Source organism: Panicum virgatum, chromosome 3K, assembly GCF_016808335.1.
Source record: "Panicum virgatum strain AP13 chromosome 3K, P.virgatum_v5, whole genome shotgun sequence".
Lineage (NCBI taxonomy): Eukaryota > Viridiplantae > Streptophyta > Magnoliopsida > Poales > Poaceae > Panicum > Panicum virgatum.
Genome location: NC_053138.1, coordinates 41,784,738 through 41,803,876, shown reverse-complemented (window position 1 = coordinate 41,803,876; position 19,139 = coordinate 41,784,738). Strand labels below are relative to the sequence as shown.

The 19,139-nt window shown below is 46.7% G+C and overlaps 1 non-coding gene across 1 annotated transcript; it reads right to left on the bottom strand.

Moving 5' to 3' along the window:
- Window positions 1–4,797: 4,797 nt before the first annotated feature.
- On the bottom strand, window positions 4,798–4,901 carry LOC120701628. The gene has a single exon (XR_005686193.1). It is a non-coding gene; the product is annotated as a small nucleolar RNA R71 (small nucleolar RNA).
- Window positions 4,902–19,139: the final 14,238 nt, after the last annotated feature.

Here is a 19,139-nt window from a genome sequence, read left to right as displayed (position 1 = left end):
GCCCCTCTAGCCTCGGCTCGGGCTCCAAAAATTCAGGGAGCCACTTTGGAGATTTGCATATCTATGTTTTATAGAAAGTGTCCTATGAAAAGGTTTGGAAAAGAGAAGGAAAACTCGGGAGAAAGAAAGAAAAAAGAAAAAAAATAATAAGAAGAGAAGAAAAGAATAAATAAAGGGATTCTATGGTTAGAGAAGTGCAAAGAGATATCACCTTGTTGTTTGAACAATATCCTCAATTCCAACCAAGTGCAATCCGACAACGAGGACAACGCTTATGCCTTGAAGTCAATTTTTTTTGTATGCCTTTGCACATGTCCACCATTCTAAATCTTCTTACCCTTGAACCCCTTACATTATGGAGAAACTCTCATGACCATTGGCTCGGAAGGTAAGCAATCATTAGAAGGTTTTCTTAACTTGACAATATATGTATATACTTTGCTAGCCTCACCTATAGCCCCACTTTATACTTGAGAGACTTTTGGGAGATGAGAGTTTGCAAATAATAATAGGATAGCCACTTATATCGAGAGACATGAAAGGACTTGTGCAAGAATTTTTGGTCTAACCTTTGTTGCAGGGTATTTTGCTTCTAAAAACTAAAAAAAAGAAAAAACCTCCAAGGATAGCAAGAAAAGCAAGTGTTGTCGATATTCAAGTTGGCGGTTAAAGGTAAGAGTCATGGAGTAATATTGGATGAGTTTTTAAACGCCCATGATATGATTATCCTCGCTGCTCCTCTGACCTTTGTTTGAAGAAATATTGTTAGACTTGTTTGCATAAGTAAATTTTGCAGTTTGAGAACTCTCGAGCAACCCATGGAAGGACTTGATGATTTGATTTGCTCGAGGACGAGCAAAAGCTAAGCATGGGGGGAATGTTGGTGCTCCTTAAGTACCCATTTTGTTATACAATTAGGAGAGGTTTTGGTAAATTCTTCGGGATGATTCATGTACTAACCCGCCACTTGGCACCCGAACTTGACCGTTTTCGATTTTGTCCTGGATTTTGGAGCATGTTGTATTTTGGCAGGAAATTGGACATTTTCGGAGATGTTTCGACGAGACCCATGATCATGCAATAACACGAAGGAAGACGAAGGCCAAACCCAAGCAAAGGACAAAGCCCACAAGATGAGATTGAGATACTTCGGGGCTAAGCAAAGTAAATGGAGATTTAAGGAAGGATTCTCCGTCCTATCCTCTCCCTCGAAGAAATCTCGAAGATAACGACGTCCAACGGGGTGCAATCGTGAAAGGTATAAACTCTAGAAGACTTGGGGAGAAAGGAGGACGCGAGGCGGCGAGAAAATGGGCCAGGCCAGCCTAGGCCCTTTCCAGGGAGTCTCAGCCTCCCCTTCGACCTAGGGTTTCCTGAGGCTATTTAAAGACCCCTCCCACAGGCTCACACAGAGATCATTCGGGGAGATGATGTCAAGGAGCAGAATCGAGTTAGACACAAGAGAAAGGTGACATCGGAGGCCTCATCGTCCCTCGGCGCCGCTGCAAGTTGGAGGATAGCGAGGGATCCATCCCTTGCCGGAGATTTCGTCACCATGATTGACTACGCTTCGCCTAGCTTCATGGGGTAAAGTCCTTGTTTGTTCATGGGGTTGTAAGGAGATCTTGAGTTGTAATTGCCGAATCCTTTAAGAGATTGATCTATCACGATTCTTGTTGATAATGCTTTGATGCTTAATAGTTCGCGACTTGGCTTTGGGTTTGCTTTGCTCTTGCATGGTTTACTTAGATTACATCAACTATTGTGTTCTTGTTGATTCGTTACCGATTATCCTCGTGTAGTGACAGTATGCGGGAGGGAAAGGTTTTGATCTTGGAACACACCTTTGGTAGATTAGATCCGTTCTTCATTGCTTGGTGATTACATCTCTAGCGATCCTAGACCCTATGGACAAATGCTCTTCATATCTTGTGCACACACCTATCATTGCTCACTAGTCTAGATTGGATTAGATTGGTTAGATTAGATCTATTTCACACTCAATCACTCAATATAGAACTTTTACCAACATCATTAGTGCTTAGTTAAGCATAGTAATACACTTTGTTCCGTGGATTGATAAACCTTGGGGGAAAAGCTACACGATCCGTGCGCTTGCGGTACATAAATTGGCGCTCTAAGGAGCGTCAACACCGATTCATCAAATCAAACTAAGGCTTGGGGGCTACTCCATATGGAGCGCGAGTACATCGTGCACCATATATCAAGAAACAATTCGGGGCTTGAGCTCCTCATAGTCTCGATGCAGCCGAAGAAGCAATCAGAAGACTACTCGAAGCACTCGATGGACTCCAAAACGGGAAACCATATCCAGAAGCACCCAAGGCACTCGTTGACCGGACAGCGGAATCTAGAAGCTCTCGAATGCACCCGACGAACATCTTTAGAAGCACTCGACGCCTGCCGGATTCGACCACGGGGCAGCGGGTCTACTCACAGATGTAGAATATTCTAGAGTAGGGAGTAGCACATGGATATGCCCTACTGTTGACGGTGCTTAAGTGCCATTTTCACCCGTCAACTATACTCAATAATAAAGGAAAACTGCATGCCTTACTCGCATATTTGTATCACAAACCTTGCTCCACAGTTGTTTTCGAGTTTTGTACATTTCAAATGAGCAGGAGCAGAATATGACAGAAACACGCAGCAGACGCCATACAACTACGCAGAATATCGTGTCCGGCGTCACCCACTTACAAGGAGGGCCCATCTGGTAGAACAAACGGGCCACGCACAATGCATACAAGGAAAGATATCAGGGCCCACATGTCAGCCTGCCAGAGAAGGATAAGGACGAGAGGTGGCCAGGTGGGGCCGGGCGACCCCCTGGGTCAGCCGAACCTGGCCGGCCTCCCGTCCAGGTGCATTTCGAGAAGGAGTCGGCCCCAAGTCTCCTGATTACATTCCATACGTGCATTTGGTGGGAACCGACCTCCACTAGTATAAATAGGGCCCGCTCTCACCCCTCACACACACACACTTCATTCCATTCTCTCCTAGAAGGCTCTCCTCTCTCTTGCTCTGTTAGCTAGGGAGTAGAGCTAGGCTAGTTCTCTTTAGCGAGCAAGTCGTCCTCGGGGTCGTTGAGCAATCCTCGGCTCCTGGTATGGCTTTGTATCCGACTTGTCAGACTTCTTTTCATAATATAGAGTTTTGCCATGGTTGCTTTACTATCTTGATAGTTTGTCAATCCAATGTTAGATCATTCATAAGTTATGCTACGGTCTTGGTTAGGCCAGATGATCCGGGTATGGATAGAGGTTTGTTGTGCTTTCGGGCTTGCTCTAGTGTTTTACTCGTCCATCCGAAGGGTGGGAGACCTGGGGGCACTAGAGTAGTGACTTCATACACGAGCGTGGTGCTTGGGTATGCGGGATACTTCGGATATGACCGTGCTCCATGGTGTGACTGGGGTAGACGGCATGTGGTGACAGCCCTGTCTGTCCGGCGTAACAGCGATGTTGTGTTTATTGTACTCGCCGATGTTCGGGTTCGGTGTAGGAGTTCATGCAAAGAGGTAACAGGACTGGATGTACTCCAGTGCGGGACCTTCTCCCCGCTATCCCATTTTCCTGGCACCTGCAGTCCTAACCATGATCTAACATGACCCCAGCTTTGGATAGAAGCACTAGGACACCTAACCTAGCCTAAGCTCCAGCTGACTTGACGTAGGATAGAGTAGTTCTTTGTTTTATAGTTTCTCTCCTTTGTTCCTTCCTCTTGGAGTGTGGATGTGTGCTGTGTCGTATTACCCTTGCTTATTCTTTATCCGTACTTACCCCTATTAGAGTATTGCCTATTGCTCGAGGCACAATGTCATGGTTAATGTTGAGTACAATTCCTTTGCCGCTGCCGTCCTTTGGGACACAAATAAATGATGATACCCTTACTCTCTAGGTGAAATGCTACAACGGTATATCCGTACGCTTACGGATCCATCTGTAATCGTATTGATTATACCACGAGAGTGGCACCCCTTGGGTGCAGTTGCTAGGATGGGTTCGGCGCCCTCATTTCTAGTGATTGCACTAAGGACTGCCAACATGCATTTATGGCGTTGTTGCTAAGGATTAACCATTCCTAGTGATTGTACTAAGAAATGTCAACAAGCATTTCTGGCGCCGTTGTCGGGGACGGCATGTGAACAAATATATTGTGCTGATATTAACTTAGACCTTATACTCAGGATATAGTCTTCACTGTTTCAGGCTAATGTCACTTTATGCCTTTTTTTATTTTTAATTTGAAAGAAGACAGGGGTAGTGTATGACCGGTTTCTCCCTGCCGGAAAACTACACAGACAATCCAGAGAGGCTCGTGAGAAGGGCATGACCTCGCGTCGTTCCTCCTCTCGCTATCCTCCCGGCACAGTAACCCATTTCGAAAGTACCACTCGTTCTTGAGGCTATGGCTGAAAAGACTCTCCGCGAGTTCTCCGTCCCCTCCACCGACAATGTGGCCACTGGCCCCAACATCAATGTCGGGGACGTGAACTTCGAGCTAAAATCATGCCTCATCAATATGGTGCAGGCTAGCCCATTCTGTGGCAAGCCGAACGAGGACGCAAATGCACATTTGCAGAATTTTCTAGAGCTCTGCGACATTGTTGTTATACGGTGTGTCGCTGCTGATGTTGTCAAGCTTCGTCTGTTTCCCTTTTCCCTCCTAGGGAAGGCGAAACAGTGGTTTTATAAAGAAAAGGACATTGACACCTGGGCCAAATGCTCCAAGGCGTTCCTTGCAAAATTCTTCCCACTGGGCAAAACAAATGCCTTGCGCAGGAGAATTTCAAGTTTCCAGTAGACAGGGATGGAATCCTTTCCAGAAGCTTGGCAGAGGCTGCAGGAATACATCCTGGCCTATCCTCATCATGGCATGGACGAGTGGCTCGTCCTGCAAAGCTTCTACAATGGGCTCACAACGACATCTCGAGCCAATATTGATGCCGCTACTGGAGGAGCCTTCCTCGACCTGACCATAAGCAAATCCAAAGAATTGGTCAAGAAGATGGTCTCCAATCAGAGGTGGAGTGATGAACGACTCCAACCCCGCACCAAGGGCACGCATACCGTCAAGGAGACGGATATGATTGCCGCGGAGCTGGACCTCCTAATCAAGAAGATGGAGGAAGGGAGCAAACAACCGATTCAGGCTCCCGTCTACGCCATGGGTTCGCACTTCACGTGCGAAGTCTGTGGTAGTGAAGGACACTCGGGGAACGACTGCCCCGAAACCCGTGAAGACTGCGCCTACCTCAACAACAACAACAACGGGTACCGTCCACAACAAGGAGTCCAGGGGTGGAACAAGCCACGTCCACCTTTTCAGGGAGGTAATAATTACAACTCTTATTTTAATTCAAATTTCGATTCAAACCAACCTCCCTTGAGAGAACTTGTTCTTGGCCAAGTTAAAATCAACGAAAATATAAATAAAAAGCTTTTGGCCAATGACAAATCCCTGGAAAGTTTAAATGTTAAGCTTGAAGCTTTGTCTTCTACTCTTAAAAACCAGTTAAGTTTCAACAAAATGATCGAAACCCAGCTTGCACAAATTACTACTTCGTTACCTGCTGTTGAGAGCGGGAAGATCCTGGGGCAACCCGAGTCTCCCATTGAAAATGTCAGCATGGTGTCTACCGGACGGGATAACTCGTCCCGGAGGCCACCACGCAATAACCATGCAGGTAGGTACTATCCCCCAAGGAACGACGTTTGGGATGGCATAGTGGCAGCGGTGCAAGAGGATCCAGGGGTCCCATGATCAGCTGCTCGATCTACATCAAACACTTCGAGCAATGCCTATGCGATCTGGGGGCAAGCGTGAATATAATGCCCAAGGTAATATATGAAGCACTTGAATATCCTGCTCTTTCCCCCAACAACTATGCTCGTACAGCTTGCAGATTCAATCATTCGGTATCCCGAAGGGATAGCCGAACATGTTTTCATACGAGTACGAGACTGCTTCGTCGTTGCCAACTTTGTGGTAATGGATATGGAGGGTGACCTCGGAATCGACCTCGTATTTGGGCGACCTTTTCTAAGGTCTGCCAAGGCAAGGATCGATGTCGGAAAGGGAGAAATCCATTTCCGTGTCGGAAGGAAGGATATGTTTTTCACGTTCAAGAAGAAGGAAGAGCAGCGCTTCATGATCCAACAAGACAGTGAAGGGCAAGCACTCTGGGGTGCACCAGAACCCCAGCCAGAACAACGACCCTCCGCACCTAAAAGAAAGAAGAAGGAAAAGAAGGTGTGGCGGAAGGTCAAGAGTTCGGCCTCGTCCAATTCTCCAAGACGAGCCGACGGATGGTAAGAACGATGGAGAAAAGTCGTGCACGTCGGACTTTAAACGATGCACCCTTGCCAAAGGTAAATTGGTATTTATCTCATGTTTGTTTCATCTGCTTTTCAACATTTTATTTGCACCTTATTTGTTTTTCTCCACAACATGTTTGAAATTTTCAAAATTGTTTTCTGCATGCTGCAATTTTTCTAGCATTTTTCCCTTTTTACAAAAAGGCCAAAAATATTTGAGTTTTAATATCCTCTGGGAAAAATAATTTGGACATCTTTTCGAGCCAACTTTTGGCCGTGCACCATATTTCCAAAGTTCATAACCGTTGAGGAAGCATCTGGCCAAAGGGGGCACTAGGGGGGCAACCCTGGGGCCGGCCGACCCCGCAGGTCGGCGAACCCAGGACCAATGGCTCCTGGGCCCCACCTTCTCCAACGGCTACCTGACCGTTGTGCCTGGCTCATCCTCGGGTGCACTCGCCAAAATTCCTTTAAATAGAGGCTGAGAGAGGGGTGATGAGCTCTCATGCTCACTCTCTCCACTCTCACTCCTTCTCACACATTCTTGCTCGGGTTTCCTTCGGATTTTGACTCAAGTTTGATTGCAAGAACACTCTCTCTCTCATTTCTTTGCTGCAAGATTGATCACATATTTGGAGGAACAACTTTTGGGTAAGAGTTTCATTTTCATTTCACTAACATAACCTGAATCGAGTTGATCTCGTTCGTTCTTGTTGCAAGCATGAGAGGTGCAGTGCGGAAAATTTCCGGAGCTCTCAAGAGGATGATGATGTTGGGCTCGTCCCGTTCGCAGGGCGAGTCGAGATCTCATCATTCCCCCGAACCTGCACCAACACTGACTACAATGGATTATGAGCAAGACGAACAAGAAGAACAGTTCGAGGAGCAAGCTGCAGAACCACAAGCCGAGGACATGGAGATAGATGAAGATGATGCACCATACCTCGACTTGCAAGATGACCATGAGCGTCAAGCCTACGCCATGATCAAGAATCGAAGCTTTGGTCATACCAGAGCCTTCGATCCGGACCTTCTCGAAAAAATAGGTATGGACATTGACTTCGCTCGTGTTTGGCATGCGGTTGGATGGGATGGTTTTGTGCCCGTTGAGGAGAATGGTTCTCGTCTCCTCACCATCCAGTTTCTTTGCACTCTTCGGGAGGTGGACGATGGTGTTTCTTTCCATCTTTTTGGTGTTGAACGCTATTTTAATTGGAGAAATTTCAGTCACCTCCTTTGTTTTAGCGCTTGCTTGCTGATTTCCCTTGTAAAAGCTTGCCGCGGTTTTGATCGACATGAGTTTTGGGGTTTGATTTCGGGTCAAGTTGTTCATGGCAAGTTTGCACCTCGGTGCAATGACATTCAAAATCCGACTCTTCGTTTGATGCACAAGTGGGTGGCTATCACTCTCTTTCCAAGAGATGATCCACAACCAGTGCGGAACGATGAGTTGATGATATTATACGCCATGGTCAACAAAATCCGAATCTCCCCCGCACAAGCAATGGTTAAGCAATGGCTCACAAATTGTCGGATGACGGGTCCTATTGAATGCACTTCTTTGGTTACCCGCATCGCATCAAACATGGGAATCTTAGATGGGAACCCCGTTCCCTTCATTGAGGAGCCTCGTGTTATGATCGATGAGGCGTACTTGGTTCAAGGCCACACGATCAAGAAAGGCCCGGATGACTCCTTGATTTTCTTTTCGCTTGGTTATGCAAATGAAATCCCGTTGCCAAATGCGGGGTATCATTTGTATAACTGCCATTCGCTAACCATCCCTCTTGTTCCACAAGAGGAGTGCCGCCGGTATAGTGTTTCTGGTCTTTCTGGCAGGGTTACAAGAAGCAGGGCCATAAGGGAGGAGTTCATGCAGCAGCAACCTCAGCCTCACCCACAGCAATATCAGGCCGGAGGTTCATCATGGCAGAGTGTCAGCTCCACCGAGTGGGCACGGCAGGCCTCAGGGCACCGGTCCACCAGTTCCACCTCAAGTGGTCCCCCGCAACGTACAGCTTCGTCCAGAGGCTTCGCCACTCTGACTCGGCAGATGGGCGAGCTGAACATGCGCACCACCAACATCGACAAGTCGCTGGGCCAGCACATCGAGTCAACTCAAAATTGGCAGCGATACACAGGCGAGAGGATCCGCAACCTGGAGCAGCAGTAGTAGCAATCCCAGGAGGAGTGGAGGGCCTACTACCGTTGGGCTAGGTTTAATCCCAACCAGTAGCAGTGAGCCTGAAGCTAGCTTGGGGGAGGATCCCCCTTGAGAGGTACCTTGTATCAAACTCTACCTTTACCACTTTCCAAAACCTTGCATGAAACCAAACAAACATTTGCAAAATTATGAAAATCCATAAGAATTTTACGTAACTAAAATCAAATAAAAATTGACAAAACCTTTAAAAACCCAAAAATATTTACTTGCTTTCCAGTATGTAGTAAGCATGTGTAGTTTCTCCTTGTTGAGATAATGAATAGTTGCTCTGTTAGTTCCTTTCATATGCCTAGTTACAAACTTGTGCTCTCCCTAAGTTTTGAGTTTGGTGGCTAGATGTTCAAACCTTAAACTTGAAACTTGTGGGTAACAAAAAGCAGAATTCGAATCTAGGTGGTTGTGGGTTATGATATGGCTGAAAAGAGTTGCTATGATCTTCTCCTACGTGATACTTGATATCCGGAGTATTTCTTTTCAAAAATACAAAAATAAAATAAAGTTCCTCGGTGATATGCAATTCGTATCCAGAGCCATATGAGTTACAAGTTTGAAAAGCCTTTTCTACATATGCAACTTGTCTTCTTATTGAGCTTTGTCAAATTGTTGTGACCCTTTGTGAGAATCACTTAATACACCCATGATCAAGATCACGTACACGTCCACTCACATGCTATACTTCTACACCTGGAAGATAGCAAGTACATTCCCCATCCATCCACAAATAAAACTCCAAGATGTGCCATATTTATCTCTCTCCAAAGTTATCATCATAATGTATGGGCTATACAAAAAGAAATAAAAGATTCATACCCAAAGAAGGTATGTGGGCATGTCAAAAAAAAGTGAGAAAAGATGCATACCCAAAGAAGGTATGCCACACACCCACAAGGTGTGTCAAAAAAGAGAGAGAGAGAGAAAAAGAAAATATAGCCCATACCAAAAACATTACAAGGGAAAGAGAATTCATATAAAGGAGTTCTCATCCATCATCCACCAAAAATATCCACACACTTGCACATCTTGATCAAGGCTTATGACTTGTTTCTCCTTTGGATCCGGTCTTTGCCTTAGCGAAATATGAGAAGCAAGGTTGCCATCATATCCTCCATACCTACAGATCCACCAAAAAGAAGCCATTAGAAGTAGGGTGGAAAAAGAAAGGCGCATAAAAAAAAGGGCCTTGGTAAGGAATGAATCACATTTGAGCGATCAGATAGATCACCCGAGGAACTTACAAATTTCTTTTCAAAAAATTTATAAAACCTCCGGATTGATGGTTGAACAAAGGAGTGGTAAGTGGTACTCTATAAGCCCCACAGCAGCAAGGTAAAAGGTGCGAACAAGGCCAACTTATTCATAATAAAGGTAAGAACACTCAGTTGTGCCTTGGGCATAAGTCAGGAATGTGACATTGTAGCAACTCCTGATCAACAACCTAAGTCTAAAACTTTGCTCGGGACGAGCAAAGGGCTAGCTTGGGGGAGTTGTTGACGGTGCTTAAGTGCCATTTTCACCCGTCAACTACACTCAATAATAAAGGAAAACTGCATGCCTTACTCGCATATTTGTATCACTAACCTTGCTCCACAGTTGTTTTCAAGTTTGGGTTCAGTGTAGGAGTTCATGCAAAGAGGTAACGGGACTGGATGTACTCCGGTGCGGGACCTTCTCCCCGCTATCCCATTTTCCTAGCACCTGCAGTCCTAACCATGATCTAACATGACCCCAGCTTTGGATAGAAGCACTAGGACACCTAACCTAGCTAAGCTCCAGCTGACTTGACATAGGATAGAGTAGTTCTTTGTTTTATAATTTCACTCCTTTATTCCTTCCTCTTGGAGTGTGCATGTGTGCTGTGTCGCATTACCCTTGCTTATTCTTTATCTGTACTTACCCCTGTTAGAGTATTAACTATTGCTTGAGGCACAATGTCATGGTTAATGTTGAGTACAATACCTTTGCCGCTACCGTCCTTTGGGACACAAATAAATGATATACCCTTACTCTCCGGGTGAAATGCTACAACAGTATATCCGTGCGCTTGCGGATCCATCTGTAACCGTATTGATTATACCACGAGAGCGGCACCCCTTGGGTGTAGTTGTTAGGATGGGTACGGCGCCCTCATTTCTAGTGATTGCACTAAGGACTGCCAACAAGCATTTCTGGCGCTATTGCTAAGGATTAACCATTCCTAGTGATTGCGCTAAGAAATGTCAACACCTGCCTCTATTGTATCTACCCGAATAGGAGTAGAACTCGTCGGTGTACACGGAAACTAGCCAAACCCCTCGGACTAGGATCCTATCAGAACCCGACTAGGATTTTCCATGTAACCCTGTTCCCCCAGATTATATAAAGGCGAACAGGGACTCATCCAAAGGACATCGAATAACACCTAAGGGAATACAAACCACCACACAGGACGTAGGATATTACGCTCTGGCGGCCTGAACCTGTCTAAATCTTTGTGTTCCTTGCACCATCGCGTTCTGATCCCGGCGAGTCCCTGCCTACAACCAATCTCCTCGGGATACCCCTCGGAGAACCCGACGGTAAAACACCGACAGGCTGACACTGATAAGCAACTAGTCAACAGCATGCAGCAGATCAAGGATTTGGCAGCCGATCGTGATCTCAAGGCTATCCAACTAGCTGATCTTGAAATAGTGGCACAAGTTGTTGTGAACATGGTTGAGGATTCTGAAGCGGGTCATAAGACTTTGGTGGAGCGTCTTCGTGACTTTCCCTAAAGGATTACTAGCTTTGTGTCCGATACCTCCAAGCAATATCTAGCTCATGCTTTAGGACTAGTGAAATCCTTTTTACCTTCAGCAAACTTGGCCGTTATTGGCGATGGGTTGACAATAGGCTGTTCAGAGGATAAATTCTCTAGGTATGTCGAAGAGATGAGGTCCATCGCTGATAAGGTTATCAGTGGTTTAGGGCAGTCCTCGGATGGAGAGGCATGAACAATGTGTTGTAATATTCTTTTGCCTGGTGTGAACATGCATCTTGCAGTATGGAATCACAAGATAACGTGATATTTGTATGTGAAATACTCGACTTATCTTTGTAGCAGTTACTCTTCTGAGCTTTTTAGACGTAGTCGTGTGGTCGCCAGACACGAAGCTTGTCATTTTCATTTCTGTGCCTCAAATGTGGCATTTGTATGAGTACCATAGTAGTCGAAGAGCTATCTTCACTTAGACGAGTAGAAGACTACCTACCTTGATTTCACTAACCACTGAGTGGTTTAGCGCTCTGGTAGTGTAGTCAGTGATTGCCTTCTTGATTTCACTAAACTTTGAATAAGTTATAGCGCTCCTGCAATACAATCGGGTACAATAGGATTGCCTGCTTGATTTCACTAGACTCCTCAGATTGTAGCGCTCCTGCAGTACATCGAGTAGCTAAGATTGCCTACTTGATTTCACTAGACTCCGCAGAGTGTAGCGCTCCCACAGTGTCAGACCCGGGGCAGCGGGACTGCTCACAGGCGTGAAATATTCTAGAGTAGGGAGTATCACATGGAAATGCCCTGCCTTTGTTGTATCTACCCGAATAGGAGTAGAACTAGTCGGTGTACACGGAAACTAGCCGAACTCCTCGAACTAGGATCCTGACAAAACTCAACTAGGACTTTTCATGTAACCCTGTTCCCCCAGATCATATAAGGGCGAACAGGGACCCCTCGAGGAGGGACGATACACATCGAACAACACCTAAGGGAATACAAACCACCACACAAGACGTAGGGTATTACGCTCCGACGGCCCGAACCTGTCTAAATCCTTGTGTTCCTTGCACCATCGCGTTCTGATCCCGGCGAGTCCCTGCCTACAACCACTCTCCTCGGGATACCCCTCGGAGAACCAGACGGTAGAACACCGACAGCTGGGGCCCACTGTGGGGCATCTCGCCAACCATCGTCAGAAGAACTCGATGGCCCATCTCGATGACAACTCAGTTCTTGACAAAGGCACCTCCTTCTGCGTGGGCTCCTGGATCTTTATTGCTGATGGATCAGGCGGTTTCAACAGTCGCCCAATCGATCGAAGGCCATCAGAAGTTTCAGAAGTCACAAAATGCCAAGAAATCGATGACTTCATCGATCAACTCGAAGAAGTCGGGCTTTCGGCTTCCAACAGTGAAACCCGATTTCAACCTAAATTCGACGCAATTAGACCCAAAACACTCTCCAAACTGGAAGAGGATTTGGACAAATTACTAGAGGATACCAAGCAAGAAACTACCATTGATGGAAATATCCTATCTCCCGGATGTCAACAGGACGTCACTCAAGGAGAACAATTCGTCAATTCAGTTTCAACGGCAACAACCGAGAACTACCTAAAGGACCTGAAGGAAATCCGATGCCCTCGAGTACACAATTCTGAATTACTCAATGGGACCGATTAGATCTCCAACAACATCGAAGGATGCATCAATCTTGCAGAATCAACTCTCCGAAAGAAAAAATCAAAGGCTAGCTTCAAGAAAACTACTCGCAAGAGGAAGCCTTCCGAAGACATCTTCTCAAGCATCGATAATATCGATAAAAAAATCGCACACTGCCTTCAGCTAGAGGAAGATACATTCAATAAGAAGAAGTCATACGATCACGAAGAGTTCATCAACCCTTGGTTATTCAGCCCTGCAGAGCTAGAACAGGATCAAGCATTCATCAGATACCTTGAAGAACTTGACGAACCAATCTCTGAAGCTGAACTAGCTGAGTGGTCAAAAGACATCGACTCGTTTATGGAAGGACTGTCAAACCCTGACAAACTTGAGACATTATGGGAACAATCCAAAGTGAAAAAGCTATGGGACGAATTACAAAGCAAGTCACCAGTTCAATTGGATCAGTACCTCTCAGGAACTCATCCTGCAGAAGACTCTGTCCCAATCGAAGATTACATGGATCGGTGGTGCAATGTCATCCAAACTCCAAGTTCTCTAACCCCACAAGAAAATCACCGCATGCCGCAGTTATTTTCTCCGGAAGAACGCAACAATTTGTATAAATACAACAAATTCATAAATTAATTCTTAGTCCAAATCGAAGGCGGATGCCCTCCAGCAGACAACCTACCATACGATGAAGACCTTCTACGACACACACTCTGATTATCTCCACGAGTCAATTCGAACGAAGAATTCTACCCAGACTCGGATCAAACCCACAACAAAAACCGATTAATGACAGAATCCACCTCGGATAATATAACTAAATCCGACAAGGAGTCGATTTCCGCTACCACTACAAAAAGAGAACTCCTATCCACAATCCGAAAAAGGAGGAACGGGAGATAGTTCTCAGATTACAAAGAATTACCTTTCCAGCAAGGTTTTCCGCTAAAAGAAGACAACAAGCCAAAGATTCCCAATCACGATGGCGAGATTTTCATGGCCATACTCTCGGAACCTACAAATCGAAAGGTCAATCCTACGGCGCTACAGGACCTCGACTACGACGATTTCCTTTTTGGTGCGGGTGAAAGCGAAATGGTAGCAATCTGCTACGAAATCCTTCCACTGCCATCTGGAATCTGGGTCACTGTCCACCTGGACAACAAGCTGAACAAGACTCAACATCAAAAGATAAACATCAATCTCATGATAGAGCACTATCAACAACTTGGCAACTCGTTCGACTATTCCAATAGCGACTTACACAATGTCATCAACATTGGTCGCAATGCGAAAATAGTCATCATCAACAAAGGAAAAGATCATGAAGAAAACGAAACCTACAGCCCGACATCCAACTATCGACTACCTAACAACTACGAGTACAACTCGCGAAAATGACACAATGCCAATGCAGTACCTCCTCCTCAACCAACAAAGCAGTCGAAGATCGATTCCACTCACCAAAAACTTCACTCAAGATGTTTTCTGCACCCCAAAGCAAAGCACTCGAGTTTCCAATGCATCATCCTTCGCAAAGCACTAGGAGCACCTCTGCCTCCTGCCGACAAGGACACCAAAGAAAAGAATCAACATCAGCAAAGCTTCTTCTGACAATCAACCACAAAAAAGATGGAGTTAGTCGGATGGGTTAAATCTCCTCAGGGCCAACCCCCGGTCTTCCCCCTAATAAATACTAGGATGGGTCTGCCCGCGCTTAGATTCTACCCCCGAACTACTTGAAGTCAAAGAAGAAGAAGTACTCAATATAAAGTAGTCGGCTGGGTCCAACCACCTCAGGGCCAACCCCTGGTCTTCCCCCCCAATAAAGGCTAGGATGGGTCCGCCCGAGGGAGGTCCCACCCCCTAACTACCAAAGAAGACAAAAATCGAGTATTCCTACAGATAAAAGAAGCTATTCGTCCGGATCACCTCAAGGTCAACCCCCAATCTTCTACCCAATAAAAGCTAGGATGGGTCAGCCCGAGTTTCGATCGTGTCGGCAGAAGACAAATACTCAAACCGAATCTCCTCAGGGTCAATCCCCGGTCTTATACCCAATAAAGGCTAGGGTGGGTACGCCCGAGCAAGATTCAAATATGAAGAAGGAATCGAGTGTTTCAGAATCTGATGGAGGAGTGTACAAAGAAGATGCGTCTTGTACATTCTACTCGATTGTGTTGCAAGAACACCATACTCTCCGGAGTCCAAGTGAAATCAAGCAAGCAATTGTATTTGGGAAGGCTCTAGAGACAAGTTCTCTCTCCTCCTCAGGAGTTGCTACTCCGTCACCTACTTCGACTACCAAGCTTTCTTTGTTAAGTTAAAGTAAAAGGCACAGCTTATCGAGTAGTTGGGGCTAAGAGACATGATCTCCGCGGCCCTAGAGACAAGTTCTCTACCTTTTTCAGGAGTTGCTACTCCAATCAGCTACTTCGACTACCAACCTTTCTTTGTTAAGTTAAAGTAAAAGACACGGCCTATCGAGTAGCTGGGGCTAAGAGACATGAGCTCTGCGGCCCTAATGGACAAGTTCCCTATCTCCTAAAAGGAGTTATTCATCCACGAAATGACCACCCGTTGACTACTACGGTACTCGACCAAAGCTGAGACAAGAGCTCTATCTCCCAAAAGGAGTCACTATTCATCCATGAGATGACAACTTGTCGACTACTATGGCACTCAACTTATGATGAGACAAGATCTCTATCTCCTAAAGGAGTCATTACTCGCCCAAGAGACGACAAAATTTCGGCTACTACGGTACTCGACCTATGATGAGACAACATCTCTATTTCCTAAAAGGAATTACTCATCCACGAGATGACAACCAATCGATTACTACGGTACTCGAACAAATCCAAAGAGACAGCCAATGACAAGCTTCGTAAAATGACAAGCACATGATCAGTCATCAACTCAAGACAAAAGTACTATACATCCAAATGTCAAAAATACTCCAGTGGACACACATCCACACAAAGCCAAAAGAATATTACAACAAATGTTCAAGCCACTCCCTCAGGCGCTGGCTCCAAACCACTGATAACCTTATCAGCGATGGGCTTCATTTCCTCGACATACTCAGAGAATTTCTCCCCTGAATAGCCGACGGCCACCCCATCACCAATAAGAGCCAAGTTCGAAGAAGATAGAAAGGATTTTACTAATCCTAAAGCATGGGCCAAGTTCTCCCTAGACATGTCATAGAAGAAGCTACTAAGACGATGGGTAGCCTCACGAAGATTGTAACACCCTAATTTAAATTTCAGTATTTAATAAAAAATTTATTTGGCTTTATTTAATTTTCTAAGGTTTATATGATTAGTCTTACATTTAATCTAATTTTGTTTCACAAGTAATTAAAATGTTTTCTAGGTTTAAACTTGTTTGTGCATTCATGCTGGTGCATAAGTTTTATTTGTTTGAATGCATAGGAGTTTGAATTCAAATTTTATTTCAAATTAGTTGGAGTGATGTTTGAAAAAGGAAAGGAAATAGAAAAGGAAAGGAAACCAGAGCAAACTAGCCCAGCCGGCTCAAGAACCCGCTCGAGGCCTGACCCACTCCCTCCCTCACCCCGATGCCGGCCCAGTCCGCTTGCCCCGCGGCCCAGCTCCCTCCGCGCTCAGCCCAGCCGCGTCACGCGCGCGCCCCTCCTCCCCTTCTGGCCCAGCGAGCCGCTCCCCGTAGCCCAACGCGCCCTGACCGTGCGCGTGCCTCCTCCGGCTGACAGGACAGGCCCACCCATCAGCGCCCCCTTTCTCCTTCCTTCCTTCCTCCTTCAGCGCGCCCGCAACGGCCACGCCGAGATCACGGCCGTGATCTCTGGCTATTCCTCGCCATAACCCACCTCCGAGATCCCTGGCTCCTCCCTTTAAACGCCCCCGAGCTCTACCCTGCGCCTCACCCCGCCCCCGCAGCCACCACCGCAACCCTAGCACCACCACCACCCCGCTCCGCCGCGCAGAGGCACTGCGCCGCCGCGGGCATGCCGCTCCGCCGCACCCCAGTCCAACCGGAGCTACACAGCAGCCTCGCCTCGACTCCAAGAATCTTCCCGAGCACCTTGCCTCGACCATAGCCCACATAAACACCGGAATCGCACCCGGACTTCATCTCAGGTGAGATCGGTCCGCTGCCGCAATTCCTCGCCGTCTGCCATCTCCGAGCCTCCTTGACACCCGTGGCACCATCGCAGGACTACCTTGAGCCGAACTGTGGATCCCAGAAGCCAGAGCACCCCTGCAACAGCCTCCTCCGCGAGTTCCGCGTCGCCCTCACCGCCGGTCAGCGTCGCCGACCCCCCTGTGCGCCGAATCATCCTGACCTGAGCCCTCGGTAAGCTCCAGCCCGTTTCCTCGGTCCTTTTGGTGCTAGAACTTGTAGGCCGTAGCCCCTGAAGCCCTTAGAACATCGCACGCCGGCGGACACCGCCGCACAGATCCGCCCCCTTCACCGCGCACGCCGTTCCGAGCCCCGAGCCGCCTCCTTGTTGCCTCCAGTGGATCACGCATGGCGTGAGGAGCGTCCCCGACCCAAGCCCACTCCGTTTTGACCCAGGGAAGGCCGAGTTCTGCCAACTCCGGCAAAGCCCCGCCGCGGAACACTTGTTCCGGCGAGCTGCGCCGCCGCCCGCGCGCCCAAGCAACCCTGGCCGCCCGATCCCTCACGGACAACCCAGATTAGATCGTGCCCCGTTTAGATCTGAGCCGCCAGATCTGAATCCGATGGCCCAGATTAGAAGATACCCCTTCGCCCTGGCGTTTTTGCTAAAGAGCCCCTGACTTTTTAGGGAATCAACCCACGGTCCTTCTCAGTTCAAAACAATTTACAGAGAGGCCCTGTTTTTAACGCTTAGACCCCTGAGCTTTATAAAAATAGAACCCGCCGTCCAGCCCCTGCATTTTTACGTGCCGAACCCCAGATCTATGGTTTAATTATGTTTAGGTCCCTGCATTTTATGTGCTGACCCCTGTAGTTCTAGTTTTCTCGCAGTTTAGTCCCTGGACCTTGTTTTAGCTCTAGTTTTCGCGATCTAGCTCCGTTTTAGTTGTTCTTTATGTCCACGCGATCGTTGTAACACGTAGAATAGTTCTAGACCAGTTTTGTTTGCTGTTTTTATGTAATGTTGTACTATTTCTTAGCTTTTGCCTTTGTTTGCATGTATGTGTATGTGCTGGACCTTGTTTTGGCGTTGCAATCGTGAGTAGACGTTGATCCTTCGGAGGAGTACCAGGAGCCACCTTCCGCGGGACACTTTGAGCAGCAGGAACACTTTGAGGAAGGCAAGTATAACATGAACACCACTTATCACTTTTAAATACATTTTCTTACTGCATTTTAATATTGTATGCCTATAAGGACTTCCCTAGCCACTTTATATCCTTTATATATCCCTTGGGTTGCATTTTGGTTAGTTGTGCTAGGTGCCGCACTATAACACACTTGGTCCTTTTTAATTAATTTAATTAATGGTATATGCAACTTAATTCTGAGAGTGACCCTCTGTGTTCTATGCTTGAGTGGCTCACGTCTCGTTAAAATTGGTTTTTCTAGAAACATGGTTTAGGGGGCCAGCACGGTTCTTAGTTCTTGGTTGGCTACTCTCCCTAAGGACCGGTTCATAGAGCGACAACCTGGGACAACAGCGCTACCACAAGGCTGGAATGGGACGGTCTTGGCTTACTAATTAGGTCTTTTTGGTTTGGAGTAACTTACCTGCGGGGCAAGGGTGGTAAGCTTCTATGGCCCTCGTACTGAGTGGCCTCATCTGTGCTTTGTGTCTTGACGCCCACTAGACCTGCTCCATCGTCGCCGATCCAACCCTCGCGGTTACTCCTTACCAACGAGATTCTTTGTAACGGCCTCGTAGTGAGTTTGCTAGTCATCTCACCTACGGAAGTGTGATGAACAACTAACGTAGCTCATGACTTGTGGGTAAAGATGTGCAACCTCTGCAGAGTGTAAAACTGGTATACTAGCCGTGCTCACGGTTATGAGCGGCCCAGATCCTCCTTTTGATTAGTGGGGTTATCTCCTTTTGATTAAGGGGGTTCCCCGGGTGGTTTGGTTTGGTATGGTTCTCAGTAGTATCATAATTAATTCTGATTAATTATTATGTAACTGGGTTATGGTAAATTCATCCACTTGTAGTA